This window comes from Eptatretus burgeri, chromosome 3 (genome assembly GCF_056783735.1).
Source record: "Eptatretus burgeri isolate ZD-2024b chromosome 3, Ebu_testis_v1, whole genome shotgun sequence".
Lineage (NCBI taxonomy): Eukaryota > Metazoa > Chordata > Myxini > Myxiniformes > Myxinidae > Eptatretus > Eptatretus burgeri.
In genome coordinates, this window is record NC_140963.1 from 140,716,897 (window position 1) to 140,741,896 (window position 25,000).

General features: G+C 42.2%; 2 long non-coding RNA genes across 3 annotated transcripts in view; both read right to left on the reverse strand.

Annotated features, from left to right (window-relative positions):
- Positions 1 to 17,491, reverse strand: part of LOC147031151 (uncharacterized) — a 52,526-nt gene extending 35,035 nt beyond the window's left edge. Inside the window, exons 1-2 of one of the 2 annotated variants that reach the window (XR_015056693.1) lie at positions 16,276 to 17,491; positions 10,685 to 15,451 (exon numbers count right to left, since the gene is read on the reverse strand). This is a non-coding gene — a long non-coding RNA (uncharacterized LOC147031151). Of the gene's footprint in view, positions 1 to 10,684 lie in introns of both variants that reach the window. The other variant, XR_015056692.1, reaches the window with a different exon arrangement.
- A 1,553-nt stretch (positions 17,492 to 19,044) lies between these two features.
- Positions 19,045 to 25,000, reverse strand: part of LOC147031152 (uncharacterized) — a 297,080-nt gene continuing 291,124 nt past the window's right edge. The window contains exon 15 of the long non-coding RNA XR_015056687.1: positions 19,045 to 21,945. This is a non-coding gene — a long non-coding RNA (uncharacterized LOC147031152). The remainder of the gene's footprint in view (positions 21,946 to 25,000) is intronic.

Sequence of the window (25,000 nt, forward strand, 5' to 3'; positions counted from 1 at the left end):
CAGGGTACATGGGATAAACAAGATGGACATGACGGACTTTCAGGAAGGAAAACAGTGAATTTGAAGGAGGTGGTTTGGGGAAGTTTAACGTGGGTAGAAAAGATCGAGGATTTGGATGGGGGATGATAAGAGGTGGTAGTGAACAGCTGGTTTGAAGATTTGGAAGGAAGAGTAGGATTGAAAAGAGTGATGGAGTTTGTTTCAGAGGTGAGAAAAAAGAGGAATGAAAGAAGGAAGGTGAGCAGTGATTCTTGATTTTGGCAGTTTCAAGGTGATTAAAGACCTTGTGTGCCCTGCGGAAATATTAGAGAGACAGCGCACAGACAGAGCATGGAGTGCAAGGACAGATAGGAGACTACTGAAGACAGAAAGACCACTGACCTGCCTGCGGTGAGAGAGTGAGAGACACAACGACTCATCTTCGTCAAGTGAGATACCAATGATCCGAAAAGGCTTGGTTTCCACTTTGTGAAGCCGAGATAGGTGAGGCAGGAGCACCTGATGAGAGGGGAGAGAAGTACAATATCAGGCTACGGATGAAGGTTGTGTCTGCAGTTAAGAGCTCAGGTGTGCCAAAGAAGGACTTTGCATGATGTGCGATGCCCAGATGGTGACTGGCTTTGGAGGCCAGCTTGGAAATGTGGCTTTCCCAGTAATGATCATGGCAGATAGTGAGATCCAAAAGTTTCTTCAAGATGATTGTTGAGAAAGTAGATTGTGGGGGGGTGGGGGGGGTGGTTCGAGACAGTCCTTTTGGAGAGACATCGTGAGAGTGTGAGATTTGTCAGGATTGAAGGACATGTTCCACGTGTTTGACCAGTATGTGATTTTATCCAGGTCTGCAGAGAGTGAAGAGGCTGCTGCTTGCTGATCTGAGGGATGACAGATGGTACAGCAGAGGGTGGAGTCATCAGCATTGAGATCAAGGTAATTTTCCAGAGAGTCAGAGATGAAAATCTCTGGAAAATCTGATGAAAATCAGAAAAATAACAGGGCCAAGAACGCTGCTTTGAAGAACTCCAGCCTGGACAGGAAGAGTGGATGAGATAATTCCATTAGGAGCCACATGTTGGCTGCGACAGGAGAGGAAAGGTGTGAGACATGAGAGGAGGTTATGTTGGATACCATAAGAACAGAGTTTGGTGAGCAGTGCAGGATGCCGAACTGTATCGAAAGCTCAGAATATATCTAGGGAGATGGCTCTGATCTCATGTTTGACATTGAGGATCTCCATCCATTGTTGGGAAAGCAGTAACAGCAAGTCCAGGTCTGAATTGTTACATGATCGGCAATCAAGCCATTGGAGAAGACAAAGCATTTAATGTCTGAAATAATGATGGATTCCATAACCTTGCTGATGATTGGGAGAAGGCTGATTGGTCTGAAGTTGCAGGGATCTGTTTTTGCACCTTTTTTATACAGGACAGTGATGTTAGCTGATTTCCAAGCAGATGGCAAATGACCTTGAGCAAATGAGAAAACATTGAGGGTGAGCGAGAGCAGCAGAGCAGGTTTAAGAACACATGGGCTGATGCCATCTCGACCGGTTGCAGAATCAGAGTCGAGGTTTGAAGCAAGCTCTCCACCTTGTCAGGAGAAAAGGACATAGAGTCCAAGAACAGCTGGTTGTGACTGGGTAAGGTGGGTACACCAAGCAATGGGTTTTGGACACAAGATTTAGAAGCAAACACGGAGTTTTGGCGTTCAGCCTTTACACGTGTGGTGCCAGCTGTGCAGCCATTTGAGGTAAGGGAGGGATGGAGGGGGAACATACACCAGAAACAGATTTCACTCGACAACACCAGGATATGGAGAAGGGATGGGGGAGGAGGAGTTAGGAGGAGGTAGATTTGAGGAGGTGTGGTGAATTGGTACTGAAGATGGACATTGTGAATGACAGATGGAATATGAATATGCATTGCAAACTGGGGTTCTTGCGATTTTCAAGTCAGAGATACGTTTAAAAACGTAAAGGGAGGTTTGGAATAATGGTGAGTTTAGAGAATGGAGAAAGGAACAGCTGTAAGAATTGGAATTTTTAGAGATGGAATGTATAAGATCAAATTGAGATTGCTTTATGAAGAAGCAGAAGAGCAATGTATTTTTGATAGAACAGAGCAATCCACAGGGAGAAAGAGGAAGTTGATACATTTTGAAGAACCATTTTTTGTTTGTTTGTGTTTTTTCAGGTGAGGTAAGAGAGGGCGAGAGTAAAGGAAAAAGGTTGAAGAAAATATCGTGAAGATGTATGATGAATACTTTCATGATCAAAGTGGGAAGGGAAAGGTGGATCGGCAAATTGGAGGAAGAGGAAGTTGCGTAGATAGGAGGTGTAAGGAAAGAGAGGAAAGATTCGTTTTTTTGTCTTAAAAAAACACATTTTAAGACATTAAACAGAGGGTATAATTGGGAGGAACGGAAAGAGTGGTCAAGGGATTGTAGTGAAATTAAAAGGCTGAAGGTAATAAGGAGGAGAGACATAAACACGACCGAGCTCACAAACTAGGAAAAAGTTAGGCCTCAAAGAACCGACATGAAAAGTCCGACCAATAATTACAAATTGGAACAAGTTTTAAAACAAAAGCGAATAACAAATACGGAGTAAACATGGAGACAATAAAATAACAATCGAAATACGACAAAAAACGACTGGGAAAACATCTTTTGAGAAAGTCGGCAGAGACCAGGAAGACACTCCCAAGGTTCAAAAACCCGAACAAGGAACAAGGAAATCCAACACAGGTGGAGGCCCTTCAGCCCATCATGCCTGCGCGAACCCTACACCAACCCATGTACACAAGATCCAAGAAAAAAAAAATGCAAAAACAAGATGATTTTAATGAATGAAATTTAAAAAACAACAACTTTTTTTTGTAATTTTTTCCCCCTTTTCTTCCCCTCTTGGAGGGGGCATGAGCTTGCTTAAAAACACACATCAACCACACAACCCCCTTCGACAAGACCCCCCACCAACAGCACTCCATACACAATCACGCATCAATACTCAAACTAACGAAAAGTCTTATCAACATCCCCATATCACTCCATCTCCATAACTTTCAGGTACCTATCTAATTCTAATTTAAACTTATCTACTTTTTCTGCTGCCACTAACTTCCCAGGGAGGCCTTTCCATGCATTAACTACTCTCTGAGTAAAAGTCCCCTGCCTTACTACCGTCTTAACTCTCCTCTTCTTCACTCTCAGGCTGTGGCCTCTGGTTCTATCACTGTTTTTCTGTTGACTAATTCATCTGCACTTATTTTATCTTAACCTTTCATTATCTTAAACATCTCAATCATATCTCCTTGTAATTTCCTCCTGTCTAGTGAATAAAGCCCTGTCTCCTTCAACTGCTCCTTATAGTTGAGTTTAGCAAGGCCCAGAATCAATCTAGTTGCCCTGCGCTGAACCTTGTCTATGGCATCGATGTCCTTCCTGAGTTGTAGTGACCAAAACTGCACACAATATTCTAGATGTGGTCCTCACTAAATTCCTGTACAATGTTAACACCACCTCTTTTGATTTATAAATGATCCCCCTCCGAATACAACCTAGAACCCTATTTGCTTTACCTTTAGCTGCCTGACACTGTGCTGCCTGCTTACCTCCCATATCTACCACCACCCCCAGATCCTTCTCCTCTGTGACACGCTCCACAATTACCCCTTGCATCCTGTAATCTCTATTTTCATTGTTCTTTCGCATCCCAAACACCAAACACTTCCTCAGGTTAAATTCCATCTGCCAGTCTTTTGCCCAATCTATTCGGGTATCGATACTTTCCTGTATCTGATCATCACCCTCTCTGCTATCCAACATATGTCCAAGCTTTGTGTCATCTGAAATTTGGAAAGTTTACTCCTTACCCCATTTTCCAAGTCGTTGATGTAAATAATGAATGGTAATGGTCTGAGTACTGATCCCCAAGGTACCCCACTACTTACATCCTCCCAGCAAGACATCCTCTCACTCACAACCACTCTTTGCTTCCTATCGCTAAGCCAGTTTGCAATCGAATTAGCGACCTGACCAGCCACTCCAGAAGCCCTCACTTTGGCTAACAACCTCCGATGTGGTACCTTATCAAATGCCTTCTTGAAGTATAGATATACTATGTCCACTGCCTTTCCCTCATCCACCCAATCAGACACTGCTTCATAGAACTCGAAAATATTTGTTAAACAGGAACTACCTTTGGTAAACCCATGCTGACTACCTTTAATTAGTTTGTATTTATTTAAATGGTTCCTCATCTGGTCCCTATTTAATGTCTCCAATACCTTCCCCACAACTGAAGTCAAACTAACAGGTCTATATTTTCCCAATTCTTCTCTGGATCCTTTCTGAAATAGTGGTGTTACATTTGTTACTCTCCATTCCTCCGGTACTTGTCCTGACTCCAGTGAGCTGTTGAAAATATCCGTCAACATCTCCCTTACCTGCTCAGCCACCTCCATCAATACTCTCGGTTGCATGTTATCTGGACCCTGAGCGTTATCTACTCTAAGTTTATCTGGCTGTTCCTTTACTTCCTCCACTCTAACCTGGATCTTCTGTGAAAGCCCTTCTTCACCTCCTCGATAGATACTCTCAGCTATTGGCAATTCTCCTGACTGTTCTTGTGTTAAAGTTGAAGCAAAATACCTGTTTAATAAGCCTGCCATCTCACTTTCATCACTAACCACTCTCCCGGTGCGATTCCTCAATGGGCCCACATTGGTCCTAACCTGTTCTTTTCCCCTGATATACTTAAAGAAAGCCTTGTTATTATGTTTAATATTCTTAGCCATGTCCTTTTCATACTCTCTTTTGGCTTGCCGAGTTATTTTCTTAACTTCCCTCTGTTTACTCCGATTATGATATTAATCTAACTCCAGTCCTGTTATATTAAACTAAATAAATGCCTTCTGCTTCTTCTTAGTAGTATTCCTTATCTCACTACTCAACCACCCCGACCTCTTTCTGCTTCTAGTTTTTCACCTCATTGGAATGTACTTGCTCTGAACTCTACACATTTGGTCCTTAAAGGTTTCCCATTTTTCTGATGCTGATTGACCTGTTGTTGGAGTCTCCCGATCTACATCACCCAACTCTCTCCTCATACCCTCAAGGTTTGCCTTCCTGAAATCTAATAGCCTTACCCTACTATCCTGAACTCTAACCCTCAACAGAGTCTTTGCACACACAATGTTATGGTCACTTGCTCCTAAATGCTCCACCTCCTCCACCATATTGGGATCGTTACTTAAAAAGGAGGTCTAACACTGCACTTCCCTCGTGGGTTCATCCACAAACTGCGTTAAAAAGCAATCTTGGAATAAAACTAGGAAATCCTCATCTGCTCTGTCCTTTCCCTGTTCCTGGACCCAATCTATCCCTGGCAAGTTAAAATTCCCCATAATCAACACTCTTCCCTTACCACATGCCCTTTTGAATTATTCATGTACTCCTCCTTCCTTCCCACCTGGATCCTGATAAAAGCATTCTACCAGTATCTTTCTGTTTTTACAATCTCTCATCTCCACCCATCCAGAATCCTCAACATTTATTCCTTCCTTAATGTCACCCCTTTCTCTTGATACAATGCTGTCCTTTACCCAGATTGCTACTGCTCGTCCTATTCTCTCCTTCCTATCACACCGATACACCTTGTAGCCTTCTAATCCTGTCCTCCAGTTACTCTCCTCCTTAAACCATGTCTCACTCACTGCAATTTTCTCATACTCCTTCACTCTCTACTTTGGCTTCAAGCTCTTCCATCTTATTATTTAAATTTCTGGCATTGGTATAGAATATATTTAACTTTTCCCTTCCTGAAATTCTATTTTCCTGCCTGGCCTTACTCATCCCAATTACTTCATCTGTTCCTTTCTTTATAGCTTCTCCACCTTCCACTGACCTAAACAAAGCCTGAATTCCTTCCTCAATTCCCACTGCAAACCTTGCTGCCCCCTTTCTATTTAACTCCTCCTCCTTCTTCTTCTTCTTCTTCTTCTTCTTTCGGCTGCTCCCGTTAGGGGTTGCCACAGCGGATCATCCGTATGATCCGCATAGTGATTTGGCACATGTTTTACGCCGGATGCCCTTCCTGACGCAACCCTGGTCGCCTCTTACGACACAGGGATATGGTACACCTATTTTAACCGGGGTATACACCGGCCCAGTACACTGGTACTCATTTCGCTGACCTCGGAAGGATGACAGGCTGTCAACCCCCTGGTGTATTAATTCAGTGGACCAACGGGGCTTGAACTCAGGACCTTTTGGATCCCAAGCCGTTGCCCTAACCACTGCGCCAACACCAGGCTCCCCCTTTCTATTTAACATACGGCCATTATTCTGGAAACACTCGCTAAATGCCCCCGAAACGATTCCCACTGCTTCCTCAATGTAAAACCTTCCTCCCTGCACCATTCTTCCAGCCATTGGTTGACGTCAATGACTCTGCTCATAATTTCTATGTTGTTTCCTAATCTTGAAAGAATCCCAGAAAACATGACCTCACCACCCTTTGCTTTCAGCCGCTTACCCAATATCCTGAATCTATTTTTCAAAACCTCTGAGTAAACTTTCCCGACATCATTCGCTCCTAGGTGTACCGCAACCAACTTCTTCCTGCCATGACCCGATTCAATGTTGTTTACCCTTCCTTCAATGTCCCTAACCCCCGCTCCTTCAAAACTACACAGAATTCTGTGTCTACAATCCTTTCTGCAGAATGAAGAATCTACTTATTTAAGAATCTCATCACACACAAAAACGGTCTCCCATACCTCATGTCTACCAATTTCCATTTCGCCACCGTCACCACTGCCCGCACCCGCTGCACCTCCGCCACTGTCTGCACTTGTCGGGTGGTTGTATATGAAACGTCCTTCCACTTGGGTCTTGCACCGACCTACCTGGTCGGGAGTTTGCAGTATAAGTTGAAGCAGGTGCCTGTTCGGCGAGCTGAGAAAGTTTTCCAAGTCTTTGTTGCGTACAATCAAAAAAACTTTCTTAGCACGGAACCGGATTTGTACAATTTATTTGTATTCGTGCAATACATGAAACAAAATGTCACTCGTAAACCGACCAGTGAGACATCCGCATATTTGAACCCATGACCATCATTCCTCAAGTGAACAACTAAATATTTATTTTATTTCCTCATTATTTAGATTAATTGAATTTCACCTCTATTGGACTTAGCATTGTGGAAATATGATGGGTAAAGTTGAAACCCAGTTGAGGTTTGTTGACTTAAGCTTTTATAATTCTTTATACAACAACGGCATTTTCGAAAATGAGGTAATCCACCCCAGATTGTTCAGTGCGTGCATGCACAGACACCCCAGGAGGCGCCGGCGTTCAGGGCATCATAAAGTATATAGTCTGTGGTTGATACAGATTGTTACTTGGAATGGCTCAGTAAGCTTCTGAAATAAGCTGAAAATACTCGCAAAAGTACCCGAGAGAAAGGACTGTGCTTGTACGAAACAAAGAGTTGGAAAACTTTCTCAGCACGCCGAACGGGCACCTGCTTCAGCTTATACTACAAACTCCCGACCAGGTAGGTCGGTGCAAGACCCAAGTGGAAGGACGTTTCAGAACAACCATCTGACGGATCGCGAGTAGTGAATAGTGAATGGACTGGTTATCTGGATTAGGTGCTTCTTAACACCGATGGGAAGGACTGGGACTTGTGAATGTGCAGGGTATGTTAGAAATGATGATATTTACTATTTTAATTATATTTGGGAGCGGGAGCTATGAGAGCGGAAAGGGTTCTTATCAATATATATATATATATATATATATATATATATATATATATATATATATATATATATATATATATATATATATATATATATATATATATATATATATATATATATATATATATATATATACATTTGTTTGGTTCTGGGGCAACAAGATAAATTGTACAAGATTTTTGCATCTATTGCTAAAAGTTGAAGTGTCCGCGCGCGCGTGCGTGCGTGTGTGTGTGTGTGTGTGTGTGTGTGTGTGTGTGTGTGTGTGTGTGTGTGTGTGTGTGTGTGTTTTATTTATTTATTCACTCCGGCTGTATTAACAGGAATGATAGAAAATCAATACCTCTCAATCGCATCCATGGATATTCGTCATATGTTTTGGTGAGTCCTATTTTCATTCAGGAACAGAACAATTATGGTTAACCATCTTGAAATTGCCACTCTTTCGTCTAAATGGTGAAAGTTATGTTGAAACGAATATTTGAATTGGGGATTTTGTGCAAGCAAAGGCAGGTTAAAAGTGGCCAGTGAGTTGAACCAAGTCACTGAATCCACAAAACACAGCACAATGCGCGAAAGGCGTCATTCACACGTCATTTTGAAAGTCGCTTATTGGGAAAAATTATCTTCCTGGAAGGCAACCTCAAATCATTCCACAAAGTCTGCAACAAGTGTGTGTGTGTGTCCACTCTCAGGAGAGCCAGAAAACAACATCTGCCCAATTTCAAGAATGAACTTCCAAACTTGTCTCCGTTCTCGAAAACCTCGTCGCGCCTTGTTAAACCTCTGTGGTGTATGCCTCCCTTCCATCCGTTCAAATGACACCAAAGTTGACAGCTTGTGAGAAGGCTGAAAGCCTCAATTCTGTGTTTGCTTTCAAATCATGTGTCCCCCCAACCCCTCACTCTCAGTACCATCCTTCCCCGTCACACCCAACTGCTCCTGGATTCTGTGTCTTTTGCACCTCAGAAGGTGGAGAAGCTTGTGTCAACCGTCGACTCTGATTCTGCAACTGGATCAGACGGCATCAGCTCATGCGTCCTGAAAACCTGCTCTACTGCTCTTTCATATCCTCTCTTTGCCCTTTCAAACAACTATCGTTTGCACTAGGTTATCTTCCATGTGCCTGGAAATCAGTCAACATCGCTGCATTAAATCACAAAGATGCAAATACTGATCCCATTAACTACATACCAATCGGATTACTTCCAATCGTCAGCAAAGTCATGGAATCCATCATCGCATTTGATATGAAATCCTTGCTTTTCTCCAACGGCTTCATCTCAGATCATCAAATCGGGTTCAGACCAGGTCACTCCACCACTGGAAATGCCGATTCGACTCTTGCAACAATGGATGGAGGGTCTCAATGTCAGAAATGAGATCAGGGCCATTTCTCTGGACATATCTCGTGCCTTCAATACAGTCCGGGATCCTGCCTTGCTCTCCAAACTCTCTGCCGATGACATGCAATGACAAGTTCACACATAGCTTACTGACTGACTTCCTCTACTTTCACACTCAACGCGTGGCACTCAACGGAATATTTTCGTCATCTCTCCCTAACAGTGCTTTGAGCTCAATCATATTCCTAACCTTCATCAATGGTCTCTCTGGAAAATCCTCCACCTATTCGCGAATGACTCCACCCTCTGCCGTGACATTCCTCCTCCTCCTCAGACAGGCAGTTGCAGCCTCTTCCCTATCTTCAGACCTTGACAAACACTTAGAATTATTTATATATATATACCTATCTATCTCTATCTCTATCTCTATCTCTATCTCTATCTCTATCTCTATCTCTATCTCTATCTCTATCTCTATCTCTCTCTCTCTCTCTCTCTCTCTCTCTCGCTCTGCCTCTCTCTCTCTCTCTCTCTCTCTCTCTCTCTCTCTCTCTCTCTCTCTCTCTCTCTCTCTCTCTCCCCAAAAGGACCACATAACAAAGCCTCCTATCTACTTCTTGACAATCTTCTTGAAGTTCAGTCACTAAAACTCCTGGATCCCCTCTCAGCCATGATCTTTCTTGGGCAAAACCTCACTTATGAGTTGGCTCCGAAAACGAGTCTTCAACTGGGCATCCTCCATCATGCAAAGTCCTTCCTTGGCACACCTGAACTCTTACACACCTTCAAGGCCTTCATCCACAGCTTGATGGAGATTACTGCTCTCCACTCTGGGCTGAGGCCCCTGCCTCACATCTTGCCCAGTTTGTTGCCATGGAAACCAAGGCCTTCAAGATAATTGGAATCTTCCATGATGAAGTTGAGTCAGTGGAACTATTACTTTCACATGGCAGACAGGTCGGTGGTCTCTCTGTCTTTCAACGTCCCCTTTCTGGTCTTGGGTGCTCTGCTCTTTCCATGCTATGTCACCCCCTCCCCCTCCCCCCCAGGGGTCTGCAGGGCGTACATGGTCCATCAGCAACCCACTTCTGCTGAAACTCCCAAAATTCAGAGTCAATGCTCACCTCCACTCAGTAGTACCTCTTTTTTTCCCCACCTGTGGAACAAACTTCCACACACTCTTCAATCTCATTCTTCCCTTTAGGTCTTCAACACAGATATTCACCACTATCTCAAGTCATCCCCTATCCAAAACCATGATCCCCCACTGGCCTTTCCCAAGCCCACCTCGTTCCAAATTGCTTGTTTTTCCTTCCTAATTGTTTGCTTCTGTATCCATATGTGCATCTCCCCTGCCCCTCCACCCCATGTGTCCTCCCCAAATCCCTTATTTTGTCCAAGTCTCCCTCTATTTTGTCTCTCAAACCTGCTGTCGGTGCGTTTCCTTTATTCTGCAGAAATTGCGAAGACGATAAATACTATTCCTACTCACCATTTATTAGGTGCATTGAATAACAGTTGGAACTAGAACGAAAATCAATAGAGCGCATACCTCCACCAGGCTGAACAATTTACCTTTTGTCTCCCACTGATCGGCTGGATCTGCACCCGGATCTCAACCAAAATCCGATCAATTTGTCCTCTTCACGCCATCCTTTCCGTTCCAAGTGCCGTCGTTCTTCCTCGATGAAGATCGGCAGATAAACAAAATAAATCACTTTTTCTCCTTCGGAAACCAGGCCAAAGAGTGGAAAAAGCACCTAGAAAGAAAAACGATGATTGGTGGGTAAAAAGGGTGAAACCACACTTCATGGTAGAACAGTTCCATGGCAATTGGAATGGTGTAGCGGGTGGCAGGATACACTACAGCTAGTCCCTCCTCGATCGCTTGTGAATAAAATGATGAAGTTGAGTGATTGATGCCAATATATGTCGTGTTGAATGAAGACATTGCACTGCCAAAGTTTGGCAACTGACATTATCCATAATATGTTATCCTTCATCGTGCAGCAAAAACTTGCACAAACCTGTCTGGCTCGTGTACCTGGTGTCCAGTTCTGGTGTTTTTCACTTCAGGTGGTTTTCTTGAAGATTTTGGAAGAGCTGTGGCTGGTGGAGTGGCTAATGCTGAAGGCTTCCACCGAAGTTGGCTTGATGTCAAGTGGAGGTGTGTTCGATGTCTCCTTCGAGGATAGGGGAATAGAAATCAGATCCTGTTCAATGTCGGATGATTCGAATCGATCCATGCGGACACAGTCATGTTTCCATTCAAGTTGATGGTGGTAAACTTTGAAGTTGATCAGCATGCAGAATGACCTGAAATGGGCCATGGTAAGGGGGTTGAAGGGGCTTCCTTTTAGCATCATGTCATGTGAAAACATGAGGGCAGGTGGAGAGGTCAGGGTGGACCTGTGATTGCTTGTGCTCGGGCCTTGTAGGTTCAGGTCGTAGGTTCCTCATGTGTTTCCTCAACCGGTGCACAATAGTGCTTGGGTCCAAGTTGCAATCAGCCTGAGTAGGTGCTACAAATTGTCCAAGTAACCTGATGGTACCATCACAAGGTCAGCGGTGCAGCAACCAAGATCAGACTTGATCGCATTCCGAATACCAAGCATCATGATAGGGAGGGCTTCAGTCCAGCTCTGATTGGCATGGGCCTGAAGTGAAACTTTCAGCTGGCATTAAAAGCACTACACTAGCCCATTGGATGAGTGGGTGGTATGATGTAATTTGAATTCTCATTTCCCACAAGGTGCATGAGTGTGTGGAAGAGTGACGACTCGAACTGGCAACCCCTGTAAGTGGTAATAGTTGATGGTACTCCAAACATGGCCACCCAACGTGAATGAATCAGAGAATGATACCTTGCCAAGCTGCAGTGAAGTGTCTGACAGCTGCTGCACTTACACGTCTTCTTCCTGTGCACAAGCAATGGCCTCAAAGTCAATGGTGGAGGATGCATGCATCAAGGGCATTGACACTCTGTCTTGATAGGACATCAACTGCTGAGTTGTTCTTGCCACTGATGTGCCTCAAGTCTGTCTTGAACTGGGAGATGTAGAATAGGTGGTGCATCTCGCATCTCTCTGCAGAAGTGTTGCTCCAGTTTGGACTGCAGGGTAAAAGTCAGTGACTTGTGATGAGTATTGATGCTGAATTGACATCCCTCCAGCAAATGCCAAAAGTGTTTGATGGTCAGGGAGATGACAAAGAGTTTGCATCTAAAGGTGCTGCAGCGAGACTCAGCAGGTTGCAGACACTTGGAGAAGAAGGAGATTGGTTGCCACTCTCGATATACGTGTTGCTGTTGTGCACCTCCAACTCCCACATCCGATGCATCTTTTCATAGACAAATTGGTGCATCTGCCTTTGGATGAACAATAAGAGATGCTTGAGCTAATGCAGATTCACCTCATTGAAAGCAGCAAGCTTTTTCTCACCAAGAGTGATAGCCTGATTATTCTTATTCTTGTTCTGAAGGAGGTCAGTCGTAGGCTGGACGATGTCGGCACAGCATGGGATGGAAACGGCTGTAAAATTGATCAAGCCAATAAATTCTCTCAACTTGTACAGTGAATCAGGTGCTGGGAAGTGTTGGATGGCTTCGACTTTCTTGGTAAGTGGGCGTTCGACATGTTCATCGAAGATGTACCCCAGGAATGTGAGTGATGAAACTCTAAACTGGCACGTGGCTGGGTTGATGACGACGCCATACTCAGAAAGGTGAGCGAACAAGAGTCGTAGAATGTTCTTCATGCTCTTCTTGAGACTCACTAGCAACAAGAAGGTCATCTATGTCAGCGTAGACAGAACTCAAATGGGCCGAAAGGTGTGGTGACGGCAGTCTTGGAGATGTCAGCCGTCTCAACAGGAATCTGATGGTACGCTCACACCAAATCAAGCTTTGTAAATACTCAATCCTCGTGTAAAATTGAAGGGAAATCCTGCAGATGAGGTATAGGATAGCAATTGTGGATGGTGCAGTGATTGTGAGCTCGGTAGTCGCCGCATTAGGCAGGGCATATAGCCTGACAATCTGACATGTTGCCTAACATTTGGTGTCTTAACGGATTTCTGTGATGGAGGGTTAAAACTTTCAAAATCCATCAGGTGACTTTTTTTTTTGGAAATACTCAGGTATCACGTGATCAATGACATCATCAAATGTTAAAAACCAGAACAAAATCCTCTGTAAGTTTACATTGGTAAGCTATTTTGAAATAAGAATGATGCATTTAGACTCACTTTGCAACAAGCTTTCATTTTATGTGCAGTTTTAGCGGAATTGCTGATATCAATATTTTTATGTGATGACGTCATCACAACTATGGATTTCAGAAAAAGGGTTTTTGACACTGAACCATTGGTTTCTTGCTAAAAAAAAAATAAACAGAAAAAGTGACAACCATTTTCACACAAAACGACGACTAAAAACAAGTTTTCACAGCCAGTAATTTGGTATTTCTAATGGCCTTCTCTTCAAAATGGTTGTAACATTTCAAGATGATGGTTATCTAACTATTCGTAAAATTAGTTGATGCAAAATGGTTGAAAATGAAGAATATATTGTAGATCATAAGCACCCTTTTGGTTTTTTCTTGCCCCCCCCCCCCTTCCTTGACCTGAGACCCTATCTCCACCACCGAATGAAATGATTATGTTATACAGTGATCCAATAGTTTATTGTTAACCTGTGAAAACATGAGAGTATTTTCTAAATAATGTTTGTTTATACTTCATAATGAAAGTTGTTAAACACTAAATAGCTATGTGACCATACCTGGAAGAAGTGGTTGAAACAGGGTTTGATTCGTATCGTGCGTTGTCCCAGCGCCTGTCGCCATCTCTTGACCACCATCGTTGTTGTCAATGGACGAATGAAGTGAAGTTACTTTTGTAAATCTCTGTGACTCAGAGGCTGGTTCTGCGACCAACAATCGTCGCAGTCTCGGAATATGTCGTGTCCGAGACGATGGAGATTTTGGGCTGCTTCCTTCCTCCCAGTTAATCGATGCATCGTGCGACCCAGCATGGCTTGTTTTGCGTTCTTCTGGCGTGAGATAAGAGACTCCCAGTCGAGGCAAAGTGACCATATTTTGGTAGCGATGTTGCTCGACTCTGTCTTAGCATAACCGTGTTCATCAAGACTGAAGTCCGCATTCATCGTTCCACAGATAACATTGCATAGCTCTGGTGGTGGACCGTTCTCAAAGCTTTCCATTAAAGAATCAGCAGATAGTGGAGGAGGTTCATAGGTATGTTGCTTTACCTTTGTTTTGATAAAGTTTGCAAATGACCGAATAAAAACCTCAGACAAAAAAAAACATGATCATCATACCTTAGACAATGACCTTTCAATGTAGCAATTCTGTATTCACATGGATTAATTGAAGAAGAATGAACAATGTCATATTTGCCAGCAGGACAAAAACAATTAACTTCATTTCCGAATTCTTCCATAAGCTCTCTTTTCAAAGTTGCAGTCAATGTCACAACAGAATCGATACCATTTTCCTCACTATACATGTCTACATCACTAAATAAGTGACGGACCAAGAAAGCTTCTTTCTTCTTAATAATCCATATTTGTACTGCTCGATAAAAGTCTGACATAATGTTGTCTTCCTTTTGTTTCATTTCATCATTTTGTTCCTCTTCAATGGGTTTTGGTGGATTAAATGCGAATATTATGGAGCAGGATTTGTGATAATATGTCGAACGACTGCCCTCCTTGGATCAGTTCGAGTCTTCGGGATGCTTTAAGGAATCTGTTATTCGAAATGGCAATTAATATCTTCTGCCTTTCCAGAAGTCTTGACTTCAAATTCTGATGCTCACATCTACAGAGACCACCCTGATCGTATGACTTTAGAATCGGTGATCCTTTTCTCCCTACAAATAAAACCCTCTCGCTTATTCTGTTCTCTAGAAACTCGCTGCCGATATCATGTTGTGGAAGTAGGATCTCTTTGGACGACACTTGCTGAAGCATCATCTCCATCATGCTGTTCAGTGGAAAATCTTTCTGATAAGGGGCAAGTTTCGTTGAAATATCCGTCCGGCAGTTTTAGTGTACCTTTCCAAATGCTTCTTCGTGGTCTTCAAATTGATCGTGCACACGTCGGAAGAAAAATCCGCCGTCGTTTATGTTAATAATGATATCTTACCGTTCTTTAACCAGGGATTTGAACTTTATCCATCCATGGTTTCCTCGGACTTGAAACTTTTCATTCTTTTTTTTTTTTATACCAGCACGGTACAATGAACAATTTTCTTCTCTGCCTGGATCCAAACTTAAGGATGACGACGCTGCCATATCAATTCATGAATGATCACAAACAACTGCAACAGAAAACAAGGAACAGTTAGTAAGGATTATCAGCATCTCATCAAATAAAGCCTCTCTACAAACAGAATATACCCATAATTTCCTTAGCTAACGGATGTTATCAATAAAACAAATACAACGTGCTCTACTCTTCCTTATATCGAAGTTCGATACTTGTTGTCAAGGCAGTTTGTGGAATTTTTAGCATCAGGTGTATGCACCGCATGTCGCACAAAATCTAAACAATAGGAAGCGTGCAACCACTGTGATGAAAAGACCAAAAAAAAAAAGACACAAAAGACAAAGCATTCGCCAAAAATAACAAAAATAAACAAGAACTTCCAACTGTTATGTTTCAGGTTATTTTACGAATAGTTAGACAGTCAGCCATCATCTTGAAATTTTGCAGCCATTTTGAGCACAAGGCAATGGGAAATACCACATTACAAAATTAGAAATATATAAGGAAATGCCACTTTAAAAATTCTTTTTAGCAAAAAAAAAACCTTTTTCAGAAATCCACAGTTGTGATGATGTCATCACAAAAAATGCTGATGTCAACAAGTCTACCAAAATTGTACATCAAATTAAAGCTTCTTGCAGAGTGAGTCTAAATATGTCATTCATATTTCAAAATATCTTCCCAATGCAAAGTGAGAGATGATTTTGTTTTTGATTTTTTTTAACATTTCATGACATCAGTGATCATGTGGTATTTGAGCATTTCCAAAAGGTCACCTGATGGCTTTTGAAAGTTTGAACCCTCCCCGACCAAAATCCATTGAGAAACCAAACGTTAGGCTATATGTCAGATTGTCAGCCTACATTCTTTGCTTACATGGTCTCCAGTTACCCGGCGTCTTCTTCGGCACCACATGCAAGAGGGAAGACCAGTTGCTGCTCGATGAGTGAACTATTCCAAGCTCAAGCATGTAGTCAAAATGGACGAAAAAAGAAACATTGTTTAGCCATTATCTTAATGCCAATCTTGTACATGCTTTGATTTGTACGTTCACAAGAAACATGCTGTGCTCCTGGAATGAAAAGGTGAATGATTAAATGATTTAACGACGCCCGAAGTAAAAATATCAAGCCGTTTATTGGGATGTGACCACATCAGATGTCAATGATGCTCTTAAAATAAACGGAACAAAATATCTGGACTGATGAGGGAATGACAAGAAGGCAACATTACACATGTGTGTATGTGTGTGTGTGTGTGCACATCTCAAAAGGTGAGTTAGTTGTAGTAGTAGTAATCGTTTTATCCATTGAAGGTTGATAGTGAAACTGTCTCCTGGTAGGTTGTTGGTGCTGTATCACACTGACAATGCTTAGGTTCCACCAATCGAAGATGGTCAGCATGATCTCAAGAGCTGGTCAACGAAGGAATAAATTTTTTTTTTTAACCAGGGAGCTGGTCTACGATCGCCTAATCTTGTGATAAGCACCACGGTATCTTTACCGTCCACCAGGAAATGCTAGCAGATGGGAACCCGACGTCATGTCCCATTTGATAGACGACATACTCATTAATACAATGCCCCCACCATGTGAAGCACCAGGGCGACTGTTTATGATCGGGTTAGGAATTGAACCCACATGAGACATCTCAAAAGTGAGTGTGCTACTTCTGAACTATCCTATCAGTCCCAGCACGACCTGTCAAGCACTTAGGCACAAAGAGACTGAGTGCCTTAGTCCCTTCAAGTAAAACCTTCAGTCAGATCGCCTTACCTGCCTTGCGGAGGTGCAGGCATTACTACACTTCTTTGAATGGCTGTACAGGTACTAAGAAGGTTGTACATTTTAGAACAGCAAAAATAACGATGAACATTTCAAATGAAAAAAAATATGCATTTTTCAGTAAAAGTTTGAATATGATCCCAAAGGCCTCACTGGTATTCTGCAGTGTGTTGCATATAATATGTGAGGAGGAGAAATGAAAGTTTAGACACGAGATTAAGATGAGAGAGAGAGAAACTGTGGTGAGACTTAGCCTGGCCAGTGGAGGCCATATTTAACGAAAGTGAAGAGGTGGGTAACAGGGCAAACTGGCGGGCGTTGGGGAAAGCTAGAAGGTTGTACAGTTACCTCCGTTGGGTGTGACTGTGAACTATACAACCTACTACCTCATCCCACCGCGCACAGCCCTGCCACCACGCAAGACCACATGACGCTGCCACGCAAGATCCCACGGGATCCAATAATGGTCTCTTGTTAACGCTCTGACATGACAACATCATCATGAAGGCTTGACGATTTTCCTGAAAAAACATTTTGTTTCCCTTCGAGTCATTCAGCTCAAGATGAGGTTGAATGACTGGAATTTGATCTCTGCACCTGAACGATGAGGACCCACAGAACATCCCAAAGGAAAAGGAAATGTTCAGGAAAATCATCAAGCATCGAGTCCTAACCCGTCGCGCTCCTGGTAACGTGTTTTTAATGGAATATATCATCACAGCTTTGTTACATCATATGTTCACCCTGAAACATTCAATAATCATGAACAGCCCACAACCAGGCTCTTCTTACACAAGATTCACATTCATTATAATTTTATCATCGAGAACAAAAACACACGTGAGGGCGTGTTAAAAAGTAATGCTTCCTGTTATTTTTCTCCAAAACAGGGAAAGATATTTGAATGAAACAAAGCGCAGTCCACACATTAGTTCTTTCTACTACTGGCTGCAAATTTTGTGATTCTGACAATGGATGTCTTTGTGATACATTCCTCAAGATGGCAGCACAATGTTGTCAGTGCTGTGAAGCGCTGGAGATAAGAGTTGGGATGACTGATTGGAGAAGCCTAGAGATTGGAGTTGGTACACCATTAACATACTGTACTTCTTCTTCTTATTTTTACTCTTCTTGTGTGTGACAGCTTGGCTGCAGGGTCCCTATCATTTTGTTGGGGCGCGACCATGCTGCTGATGCTTTGCCCCGATACCAGTACACTGATGCTCATTTCGCCAACCTTGGAAGGATTACTGGCTGAGTCAACCCCACCTGCTGTTAATTCAGTGGCAAACAGGGCTCAAACTCAGGACCCTAAGATCCCAAGCCAGCCACCCGAACCACCAAGCCAACACCTGGCTATTACGACCCTGAGAGGAAGAGATGGTCAATGGAGTACCGCCACAAAGGGTCACCAGCCCCGACTTGGCTCAGTCAGATTTTCATCGCTTCTCCAAATTTAAGGAACATCTTCGTGGAGAACATTTTTCTTCTGACGATGATGTTGTGGCCACTGTGAAGCAATGGTTAAGTCAGCAGGATACACCGTTCGATCAAAAACTACTTGAATGTTGTTAGAAATGTGTGGATTGCAGCGGTAATTCTGTTGAGAAATAAATATACTCCACAGTAGAACAAAGATTGATTTTAGCATCCGTCTTTGTTTCATTCGAATATCTTTATCTGTTTTGGAGAAAATGCATAGGAGGCATTACTTTTCAGCATGCGCTCACAAATCATGCTGTGCAATGGAATGGTAATTTGAAAACTTGAAACCCGAGCTCCCATTAAAAGCATCCCAACCCCAACCCCTCCATCTTCTCCCATTCCCATGTATAATCTTGGTTAATGCAAGATCTGCATGTCTCAGAAGGGGCCATACGTTTATTATGCATGCAGCGTGCAGTATGGGGCGGAAGGGAGGCGGATAAAATGCGTAAATAAAAATTGAGAAAAGAAAGAAAGGAGAGGATGATACGATTGGAGAAAAATTAGAGAAACAACAAAAAAGGTAAGAGGAGTATGGGAGGAGTTGTGAGAAAAGGAAAGGGCTTTGGTAGGAATCAGTGGAGAAGGAAGGCATGCATGGAGCCTGTGAGGAAGAGGTATGAGGGTCAAAATTTCTGCCATATTTGCATACATAATAAATACATAGTCCCAAAGGGTGAATGTGTAGGATGAGTTATCAGCGTAGCTTAAATGCAACCGAGGTCACTCCTTAGATGTTTAAGACAAATCGTAAATACAGGTAGTGAGTCAAAGGAATGTGACAACAATTTGCAAAGCAGTCAAAACAATACCTGAATGTGGACTTTTACTTTGTTGCAGTTTTATGAGCAATAAGGATCAATCAAATAGTCGAGTTAGTTGTTGCATCAAAGATATTAAAGGATTTCGAGAAGAAAATGGCAATACGGTCACACAAAGAGTAAAGCAACCAAACGGTGAACCCTGAAAAATAAATCATTGCATTTTCAATCACAGGCAGTGCCGCTGACAGTTTACGTGAACTGCACAACGCTCGATCACTGTGAGAATTACTGTCAGCATCTCACTAAGAAAGTACAGCGAGGAAAAGGAACAAGAAGAAGGCGTTGTCCGACCACACACTACCCATAGGCACGACCTTGCACAGCCAGGAAGAGAGCACAAGTTCGGATCTACGGGTTGTAAGGGGGCGGCTGGAAGGTCTCACTCCCTATGGGTGCTCTTGAAATACAACTCAGTGCAGTTAACTCTTTCTTCCCTGCTCCTCCTCCTCCTCCTCTCCCTCCATACATCCAAATAACTGTCCATGTCGTTCTTTTAAAAGTACCCAAAGTTTGGGTTATTCCAATGATATTCATACTTAGGGGAAATACTTCAAATTATCAGTGATTACAGTCTTGTGTGATTATTATTGTAAATCAACAGCCTTCATAAATGCGCGTGAAACAAACTGCTAAATAAATCACAAGAACAGTGGTATTTTTTTTTCCTGTCAGTGAATGCTTTGTGTGCCCACCCTTTGCCTTCTTGAGTGCCATCGCTCTTTTACCCATGCTTCCTAGATATGACTGAAGCACTCTTACAGGAATATTGTGCCAAATATCCTGCAGTACATTCCATGGTTCTGGAAGGGTAGTTGGGTTATTCTTATTCTTCTCTGTTTCCAGGCAATCCCACGTGGACTCTGGGGTGGCCATTCTAACACTTGGAGCAGACCAGCTGTACCTTTGTTCTCCAAATAATGTTTCACCATATTGGAAATGTGTTTTGGATCATTATCTTGTTGGAAAATGAATCCTCTTCCCATTTAAAGATTTCCAATATGAACTGCATGCTGTTGCCGTATCAGCTTGTACTTCTCATTTGTTAGTGTCCCATTAATTTTAACAACTTTCCTGATACAAAAAGCTGAGCTAGCACCCCAGAGAGTGACAGAGCTCCCACTCCCACCCCCCATATTTAACAGTAGGACTCAAACATTGGATGTCATAACGTTTCCCAGGGCTTTTGCATATGAATTGGCATCTCTTCAATCAAAACAAATTAAAAGTTTGATTCATCAGCATCGAGTACCCAATTCCATCATTTAGTTGCCAAATCCTGGTGTTGCCTTGCAAATCTCAATCTTTTCACTTTATCTTGTCCAGAAGTGGTTTGTTTGCTGCAACTTTGTCATGGAGACCTCCTGCAATCAGCCTTCTGTACAGTGCTGGGCGAGATGTTAATGCTCAGGCCTGCTCTCATTTCATTTATCAGCTGCTGACTTGATTTTCTTCTGCCATGAAAGCTGACCAATTTCAAGTTCTTGTCTTATCTTAGAAGGTTCTTCTGGGTCTTCTTGGCCTTTTCTTGTCTTGTACTGATACAGTTTATTTCAGGCATTGCAAAGTGTACCTCACACCATTGTGGAGGATCTTCAGGTTTTCTGCTATTTTATTCATCGTGTGCCCGTCTTCTCTCAGAGTTTTGATCTTCACACACTGTTCTGTTGAAATTTGCTTCCTTGGTGCCACTCTGAACCCACTCATACACTTTTAAGCAAGGGGACAAGCTGATGAAATTCTAATTAAACATATTCACTCATTTACAACTTTTATTGTGGTTTCTTGTAATTCACATGAATGTGACTGGTGTTGATTACTTAAATAATTTATTATTATTTACTGCATAAAAATCCACAAACTGTTTCCTGCATATTTTATTTGTGGTAAGTGGATATTCGAAGCACATGATAATATAATATGGATTGCAAAAATAAAACTTTGAAAACTTCCTGATTTATTGAATTTTCTTAAAGATAACCGATATTAAACTGACTTTGACAGAAATTTGAATTACCTCCCGATATTTCACATTTCTAAATTCCCACAAACGTTTAATGGGGAATATCATCATGAAAACTCCACCTACATCACTCCCTCAGACAACATGACCAACCTTTAACCACTCGTCCCAACTCTCTTTTCTTCATATGTGGCAATTTAAATTGTCACCATGCTAATTGGCTGCATGCTGGTACCTCTCTTTTGTGTGCTGTATATCAGAAGGAGGGTTGGTAAGAAGTACAGGTAGCCTATTTGCATTTACAGCCTACTATGAAACATGGCAGAGGCCCTGTTCAGGTTTGGGGATGTATTTCTGCTGCTGGTGTCGGTGATTTGATGAGTATTTAAGGAATAATGAATGCTGGCAAGTACCAGCAGATCCTAATCCACTGTGTTATCCGATTAGGAAGGAGGCTAATTGGCAACAACTTTGTTTTCCAGCATGACGGCGACTGCAAACACACAGAAAAAGTCATTAAAACATGTTTTGAAAGAAAAACAGATTTAGGAGTTCTACAACTATTAGAATGGCATCTTCAAAGTTCTGATCTAAACATCATAGAATCTGTTTGGGATTATTTGAAGAGAAAAAAAAAGCTGAAAAACAACCAAAATCAACTGAAAGCGTGGAACAACCTCCAAATGGAATTTCTCCAGAAATTGCAGGAAAGCATTCCAAAACGGATATCTGTTTTGCATGAAAAGGTAGTCACACCAAGTGCTGAAATTTCATTCATTAATATTGTAAAACACAATTAATTTTTGTTTCTTTGATGATCCATGATCATCAGGCCCCCCTAACAAACGGACGCAAATGTTGTCAGACGGAATGAAAACCCGTCATTCTTGTTACAAAAACAGCCGAAATTGAAACCAACACAGTAATTACGGTCGCAATAGCAGATATAATGGAAACAAACACGTTTATTCTACACGCAAGAACGGTCGTCACGGAAACAAGAACAGACAATCCCGAAATAGATTGGTGGGGAACGGAAGCATGATTGGTTATTTCCGTCGCGAAACGTCCGAGAGCGAAAAAAAGCGGTTCATTCCGGTTACTGTAGTGCGAACAAGATGGCGGATGCAGTAGAACGACCTGTTACGGTATGTAAATTTTTAGTGCTTGTGCCTCGAACATAAATGTAATATAGATAATATATAGTGGGTAGTACCTGATGTAGTTTTAACAATTTATTAAACCGAATTTTGTTGTGATGATAATGTTTGGTTTGCCTGTATTTCGAGCCCCCGAGTGAAGGATCGCTAGTTGTGAAGGCCCAGTTCAACATCGGGGATCGTGTATGGGATCTTTTTACAGTTTTTACTTCATATTAACTTTGTTACTTTATTGGAATTTGCAATTTATTATTACTATCAAATTTTACCTCTTGCAAATATAAACGATCAATCGTCACTGATCGCTGCAGCATGGGGGCATGAATTTCACGAAATGTCAGCCACACATTAATTCAAGAGGGCACATTTATCACTGCTTGTATAATATCCCGTACCACAAACAGGTTTTCATTTACAGACATGATATATTCAAGGCAGACTACGTTAAAGTTAACTTACCATAACTTCAAGAACTTTTCAAGCTGCCATGTTTTACACGTTATGGTAACCGGAATTAATCGCTTTCGCTTCGGTCTCCGCCGTTTCGCGACGGAAATAACCGATGTTGCTTCCATTCCCCACCGTTCTATTTCGAGATTGACCGTTCTTGTGTCCGTCACGACCGTTCTTGCGTGTAGAATAAACGTGTTGGTTTCAGTTATATCTGCTATTGCGACGGTAATTACTGTGTTGGTTTCAATTTCGGCCGATTTTTCATCAATTTTAGCTGTTTTTGTAACAAGAATGACGGGTTTTCATTCCGTCTGACAACGTTGGCGTCCGTTTGTTAGGGGGGCCTGATCATTATTCACACTTTTTATTTATCAAAATATGCCAATGTGACAATAAAAATGTATTTTTCGAAGGTGGCCGAAAACTTTTGCACAGATAGTACTGAATATACTGAATGTATGTAAATATATATCAACACACACTACCGGTCAAAAGTTTTAGAACACCCCCGGTTTTTCAGTTTTTACTGAAATTTAAGCAGTTCAAGTCCAGTGAATAACCTGAAGTGGTACAAAGCTAAGCGGTAAACTGCCAGAGGTTAAGAAAAAATAGTTTAGGTTACCAAAAACTGAAAAATAATGTAAATTTCAGAGTTGTGAAAAAGGCCCTTTTCAGGGAACAAGTCATGGGTTAGCAACTGCAGCTGTTCTGCAGCAATGGAAGTAAATTAAGCCTTGAAAGTTGATGCAAATAATTCTGACAGGTGTCCCTACTTTTGTTGATTAGTTACAAACCCTCTGTCTGTATAAAAGCAGTGTTGGAACAGATTGTGTTGCTACACCCTCTGAAGCATTATTTGAACAATGTTGCACTGCAGGAAGTAGTATATTGCTATCATAAAGGCAAGAAAAAGACAATTAACAAAGAAAGACAGACAGACGATTATAACTGTTAAAAGTGTAGGTCTTTCCTTTGGAGAAATTGCAAGTAAGCCAAGGTGTCAGTGAGTACAGTTTCCTACACCATCAAAAGGCACTTGGAAACTGGAGGAAACTCTGACAGGAAGAGGTCTGGCAGACCCAAAGCCACAACACAATCAGAAGACAAGTTTCTGGGAGTCAACAGCTTGCATGATAGGGCGGCTCAAAGGAGAGCAGCTTCAAGCACAACTTAACAATGGTCGAAGTAGGGAAGTCTCAGTTTCAACTGTGAAGAGAAGACTTCTAGCTGCAGGTTTGACAGGTTGTGTGGCAGTAAGAAAGCCATTGCTAAGATGGCAAAATAAGAAAAAGAGGCTTGCCTGGGCCATGGAGCACCGCCAGTGGACTAATAAAAACTGGAAGAAGGTGTTATGAACCGATGATTCTAAATTTGAAAACTTCGGTTCATCACGCAGGGTTTTTGTATGCCATTGAGTAGGCAAAAGAATGGTTCCTCAGTATGTGACACCAACTGTCAAACATGGAGGTGGAAGAGTGATCATCTGGGGCTATTTTGCTGGATCCAGAGTTGGAGAGTTGCACAGAGTGAATGGCACCTTGTACCAAAAGGGCTACCACAGCATTTTGCAGCACCATGCAATACACTCTGGTCTATGCCTAGTTGGTCAGGGGTTCATCCCACAGCAAGATAACGATACAAAACATACCTCCAGGCTTTGTCAGAACTACCTTAGAAGAAAAGAACAAGACGGTAGGCTTCAAATCATGGAATGGCCAGCACAGTCTCCAGACTTAAACCCCATCGAGCTGGTTTGGGATGAACTGGACAGAAGGGTGAAAGCAAAGCAACCTACAAGTGCAACACATTTGTGGGAATTTTAGCAACAGTGTTGGGGATAGAACTATCCGAACAATATTTGATTTCCATTGTGGAAAGAATGCCTCGAGTATGTTCGGCTGTTATATCTGCAAAAGGTGGCTACTTTAAAGAGTC